This window comes from Magallana gigas, chromosome 9, assembly GCF_963853765.1.
Source record: "Magallana gigas chromosome 9, xbMagGiga1.1, whole genome shotgun sequence".
Taxonomy (NCBI): domain Eukaryota; kingdom Metazoa; phylum Mollusca; class Bivalvia; order Ostreida; family Ostreidae; genus Magallana; species Magallana gigas.
The window spans coordinates 43,847,125-43,854,102 of record NC_088861.1 but is presented as its reverse complement, the minus strand read 5'-3'; the positions used below and the strand labels follow the sequence as shown (position 1 = coordinate 43,854,102).

At 32.0% G+C, this 6,978-nt stretch overlaps 1 long non-coding RNA gene across 1 annotated transcript; it reads right to left on the bottom strand.

The window, feature by feature from the left end:
* Window positions 1–209: 209 nt before the first annotated feature.
* Window positions 210–4,648, bottom strand: LOC136271412 (uncharacterized). Its single transcript, XR_010709322.1, has 3 exons — window positions 3,849–4,648; window positions 3,180–3,409; window positions 210–3,056 (listed from the first exon to the last, which is right to left on the bottom strand). It is a non-coding gene; the product is annotated as an uncharacterized lncRNA (long non-coding RNA).
* Between the last annotated feature and the right edge of the window lie 2,330 nt (window positions 4,649–6,978).

The window sequence follows — 6,978 nt, the reverse complement described above, 5'->3', positions numbered from 1 at the left end:
TTCGAAATATTCATATACAGATAAAAACATATGCATAATCAACTATCGTACAGTCTTCTATAAAAAAAAAATACAAAAAACAACGTAATTTCATTGTTATCCATCAGGCACGTAGCATCGTTTTTGAAAGTTGGGGGGGGGGGGGGGGGCAGGCTCATCCAAAAAATCTTGACAAGCCAAAAAAAGGGGGGCAGCCCCCCCCCCCCCCCCCCCCCCGATGCTACGTGACTGTCCATAAACATGATGATATACAAAAATCTGAAGGAAACATTTTCAAAATGCTAGAAGACATATGTACATTGTAAATTAAAATTTTATAAAGTGCATGTATCAGAATTCTTCAAGCTTATCGACATGAATACTGCCATGTCTTATATTTTCTTCAAACTACTTGTACAGGCAATGCATAAGAATGTAGAGAAATAAATCAAACTTCGTTATAGAAAACATTGTATGCATAATTAATGCATATTTTGATGTTAACAATTTATACAAAATGTTTACTTTAAGACTTTCCGTTTCCGTTAGGCTAAGGCCCATCTGTATAGATAATTATAGCAAACCAAATTTTCACGCCTCTATTCACGTAATGTCAGTCATTTGTTGCATTTCGCATCACTTTAATTTTACTGGGTGGAAGTAATGCAAAGTATACAACTTGACATCTTTGTCAAAGAACAAGGTACACTAAGGGTCATAGTTGGCCTATTTTCAGAGGTTAACAAATTTTGGTCAAAATACTCTCTAGGACATGGGCTTTCTATATATAGTAACATTATCTTTGTATCACTAATAATTTTTGAGATACCTGGAAAGTAAGATGACATGCAAAATTATGACGTTATTTAACGTTAATGCCCTACATGGCAATTAAATTAGCATTCTTCCCAAATATTCAACGAAATAAATTAAATTAAAAACTTTTTAATAAATTGATACCTGGGTGCACAATTGTGCAGTTTTTACTACAATATAAAACTGTACATGTTTTCATTTGGCTACCCAAGGAGTTAACTATTCACAGTCCAAAGTAGGGGGGGGGGGGTTAAAAAGGACCATAATCAAGAGTTGTCGAATGATTCCTTTGACTTTTAAAAACTTAAAATAAATGGTTTTTTAAATATTTATATGATTCAATGATTATATAACATTTGCTTGCAAATATTGCAATTTCCTTAGTTGTTAATCTCTGCTGAAGTCCTCATCAAATCCATGGCGCATTTTACAAGAGAACTTAGGACAGATCAATGTACTTTATTTGATGAGTTGGCTTATATTTTCATTGATAAAAGTATCCCATGAACAGTTCTGTATTTGTATCAAAGACCTTATATATATTTATTGTTAAATTAAAAAGAGAAGCACTTGTATGTATAACACATCATATTTGACCTTTATGCACTTAAATACAAAATTTCCTATTACTTAACATTTGTCAATAATATTCAATGAAAGCTAGTGTGAAGTATTGGTTTAAATTATTACATGCAATGATTTTAACCACAATAAAACAAAACTAAAATAAATTGATAGTGTTCTTGACTCCATGGAGGTTTGATTAAAATATTTTTTTTCAAAGTATAACACATTGTTCATTTTTACAGTTTGATCTCAAATACAGTGGTACAATGCCCCAAAATAGGTAATATTGATATGAATTGCTTTGAAAATATTTAACTTAAAAATATCTTTAATTTTATAGTAAAGATATGCTATGTATTTATGAGAGTAGTATACTATGCAAGTTAAAAGATAGACAAGCATATAAATAGTGGGGTAACAGAAAATGAGGTGATCCCTATATTTCATTTCTTCAATACCAGACAATGAGACAGAATTATGAACAAAATGTATACAGTGTTTGAAAATATTTGTTGTATACAGACAGTATCAATTATTGAAAAGCATATCCATTATACTTTATACAAATTATAAAATTATAGAAAAATACTTTATACTTTATACAGCTAGAAATCAAAGAGCATTCATTAAAATACGCCTCTAGACAATGTGATTCTGACATTCTTATTTTACACACATATGGTTTTACATAATGGTTGTCAATATTCATACAATAAATCATTTGATATTGCAACTCTGTCATGAAATGATTTGCTTATAATCTTAAATTGCAATCAAAATAATTGTAGAATTAAATCAATCAACAATATACTTGCATTTAGGTATGAACTCGGAACAGCAATCTACACATTCAGGTACTTAGTAATCATCACTAATTTTTACAGATATAATGTTATACACTAAATTTCAGAAAAATTCTCCTATCAAACATGTTTTGTACATTTATCATTATCATCTTGAGTTGCCTTAATTTTATTGTACATAATTTAAACTTAAAAACTGGTTAAATTCTGAAAATAAACTTTAAATAACAGAACAATACATTGTAAATCAATTAAAAAAACCCAGAAAGGCTGATCTTTTAATTCACAATGCCTGTACTAGAAATTGCCTATAGAGAGATTACATGTAATGTTAGACACTAGTTCTGAAAAGTTTTAAATTATTATGCATTTATTGACTGATGAGTCACTTTGAAATTCACTCCTTTTCTGTTATGGAACATCTTTCTTCATTTTCATCCTCACTCTCTGATTCATCAATTGGGAGTGCAGCAGCATCCTCAACAGAACTACACCAATCGCGCACACCACAGACACCACTTTCCTCATGACGAGCAAGACCCAAGAACCAAATCACACTGGTAATATGAGCACACATGCCCACAACTCTTGTACCAACTTTACATTTGCAAAACCAAGATTTGATACTGATACCATCATGTCTTATCCAAAGTAAGTATTTCTTTGCGGAAATGTGTCTACTTTGAATCTTGGCACAGAGGATTCCTTCAAAGTCATCACTGATGAAAATTTCATACCTTCCTTCCATAAAATGTTCATACGCATATGACTTTGCCAATCTTATTTGGTACACACCCAAGGTTAACTGGCGTATTTCCTCCTCTGTCAAATGAGGGAAGACTACATCATGGGAGTCCATCTTCTTCCATCTCATGCTCCGCTTCTCTAAACCTTAAAAATATTATTTTCAAATGGAAGTTCAATTAATCTATTCTCAACCAATTTTTATATTCGAAAATCCTGCCACAACCTTAATTGTGAGAAAACATAATCAAAATGCAAGATGATGCTCACCACTTGTCTCAACATAATCCTTTAACTCATTCACTCCGTTTGCAAGAAATCGCATTTTTGCAGCCATGGCAACATCTTCCTCCTCAATTCCAGTGCTCAAGTCTGGTCTATTCCACTTACTATGCGGACATAATCGCCAATATGTGGTATCTCTGTGTATTGGGGATGGTCCTGCTCAAATAATTCCATGTCTTGAGCCTGCCATTCACTGACTCGACAACCCATCTAAGCTGTAACACACAACACATACTATGAATATGTATATATATATATTACACATGCATGCAAGTTAAATATACAGTAACACTCAGTTATAACGAAGTCTTAGGGGCAACAAATTCACTCTGTTGTATCGATTAATCGTAATATACATATAACAGTTTTTTTAAAAATAAGTGTTGGGGACTCAAATAAAAACCTCCTTATATCTAAGAAATCCCTATATGTGTGTTTGATATAAATATGAGTTTTACTGTAGTGCAATGTAACTAAAAGGAAAAGTTTGTTATATCTTGTTATATCTTTATCTTCAGATTCACATAACACATCTGTACTATATGATACAGTACTAAAACACATAGAAAACATTTTAAGCTTAAAATTTGACCTGCAACAAAATAAACAAATTGAATCAGTATTATATTGTGGCATGTTATATTATATAAGTACCTTGGTCACAAATCTGGTTGTATTGGCTTCTTCTGTTGAGTGTTGCTTTGAATGACGAGTCAGAAAGGATGGCATTTCAACATGTATCCCCAAGTCATCTAGCAATGCTTCTGCGTCTCTGAAACCTCTGTCGACAATAAAAATATCGTCTTCGTCTAACCATTTTCTTATGTCCTCTACATTTGTCTGGATCATGTGACTTAAGATCTTTGCATCAGAATTTTTGGAAACTGCCAGATAGGGACCTAATACAGAAATTATATATCCAGAAGTTGATACAATCATCATAGGTTTAATCATCATGTGTTTATTTGCACACATTAGCAAACTTTCGTCTTATGAATGGGGCATTACTGATTCATATACTTTTTTTTAGACAAATGGTAATACAGTGTACCTGTATTAATGCTATACAAACAATATTACACATAATAAGATGTTTAGATATTATCATCACCGCTTTGGTTGGCTTTTCTGATAGCGTCACGATCAATTTTTCAGCTATACGTCAAGCATTTATAAACAATAGACGCTGACGGTGTAAAAACTTTTTGAATGGTCAATTCGTTTTCTTATGCGGAGTCTTATATATACCATCCTCTTTATATTGCATCTCCCAAATACGTATATTTCGCGAGTTCGCAATGGAATGAGCAAATGTTGGGCGCGAGTATACATATCGAATTCCAACTGACCAGCAGCCTTTGCAAGTATCCAATCAAAATACATTATCTTAACCATGTGATACAAAACATTTATTACAAAATTCGCCCGAAAGTTTTATTAAATTATTACGTAAGAAACTACAAATAGGAGCTGTAATGTTGTGAATTTTGTATTTACTACCACCGGTAAATTCAAAATTTACAACATAACACTACGTAGATTTGTGTAAATAGGACAATTGAAGAAAAAAAATGTTGAGTTGTTTCAATTTACCACAAATACAATCTGGAATGTTGACGAAATTTTGAGAATAAAGATGGGTATTAAGGAAACTGTGTTCTAGTCTCAGTCTAGCATACAAGATTTGACATTTACGAGTACCATTATACAAGAGTGAAATATATATATATATATATATATATATATAGATTATTACATGGCAATTTTTATATCGCATCCTATATTAGCCCAAGGTTGCAGTATATCAGCCCGAGAGCCGTTTTTATATCATTCTAGACTTTAACCCATGCGTGCACGTGCACGTGTTGACATTGCATATGATATCGGACAATTATGAAATAAATACATCGACAGACTGTATTGTTGACATAACAACCATTTTTAGGCTGTAAATACCTTTCATCTAAAAAATTTTTATATTATTGAAGAATTCTACGGAAGCTTATTGAGGCCAGTTCAATAAATAAATTAATTTAAATTGCGTTAAATCGCAATAGTTATTGCGTTTTAATGCAATCTTTTGCGTTTATTCGCAATGTATTTTGCATTTAAATGCAAAAGATTGCGATAAAAGGCAAAAAGTTATGCGATTAAACGCAAAGTGGATTGCGATTAAACGCAAAGTTCTGCGTTTAAACGCAAAGTTCTGCGTTTAAACGCAAAGTTCTGCGTTTAAACGCAATGTATTGCGTTTAATCGCAAAATCATTGCGTTTAAACGCAAAACAAATATTGCGTTTAAACGCAAAAGCTATTATTCCGTTTAAACGCAATATATTTTGCGAATAAACGCAAACGTTTTTGCGATTAAACGCAATAATTTTTGCGACTAAACGCAAAAATTTTGCGATTAAATGCAATGATTTTGCGATTAAACGCAATGATTTTGCGTTAAATCGCAATTAATTCATTTGCTTACATATACTTAGTATATGTCCCAAGTCCGTGATTTGATGACACCACTTGACACATCACAAAGACTCAATTTCTGGTTTTCACTTGGAATAACTTATAATGAAATAGTAAGTTGTCATAACTTGAAAGCATCAGGCACTTCTAAGCGCTTTTAATAAATACAAGAGAGAGAATAAGTCTTTGCTTATATTTGTTTCCAAATTCTTCCTTAGAGATGACATGCAAAATGGCTATTGATGGATGCCCCAGTGATGTTTGCTTGCCAGATACTTGGTATCTAGACTGTGAGAAATAGTTGGATTGAAAAAACGGAAAAGACTCCATCGCAAAGAGCATTATGCCAAGGGGCCTTACAAATAGAGGCATGTCGATTCGTGTGACAAATCAAAACAAATGGAACTTGCACAAACAGTTGCATTGACGGCTATACTATAAAAATTTATTGTCTCCAAGATATTACCAAATTGAATAGGTTATATAACCTTTTCAGAAAGTAAAATCATCTATTTGAATAGGTGATTCCATCTATTCACACTGAAAGAGTGATACATGTATCATTGTTTTCAAATATGTTTATAATTTTTGCGAATAAACAAAAACGTTTTTGCGATTAAACGCAAAAGTGTTTGCGATTAAACGCAATAATTTTGCGATTGAATGCAATGATTTTGCGATTAAACGCTATGATTTTTGCGTTTCTTCGCAATCCATTCTTTTGCTTATATAAACACTTAGTATATGTACCAAATCCTTGATTTGATGGCAACACTTGACACATCAAAAAGACTTAATTTTTTGTTTTCACTTGGATTAACTTATACTGAAATAGTAAGCTGTCATAACTTAAAAGCATCAGGCACTTTTATACGGAAGCTCATTGAGGCCAGCTTAGCAGATACAATAATATCTATTGCGTTTAATTGCAATCTTTTGCGTTATATCGCAATAGGTTTTGCGTTTTAACGCAAAAGATTGCGATTAAACGCAATAGCTTTCGCGTTTAAACGCAAAAAAAATATTGCGTTTAAACGCAAAGATAATATTGTGTTTAAATGCAATAATATTTGCGAATAAACGCAAACATTTTTTCGATTAAACGCAATAATTTTGCGATTAAACGCAATAATCGTTGCGTTTAAGGGTGTTATTTGCTCAGGGTTTGAGTTCTCAAATTCCGATTGTTAAAAAGTTCAATGTAATGAGTAAAATTTGTTCTAAACACAAAAAGTATTTATGAAATGAATTATTATTGACAAAACATTCAATAGTTTTACTTTATTATGGAATTATGCTCAAACAAAAATTGACTT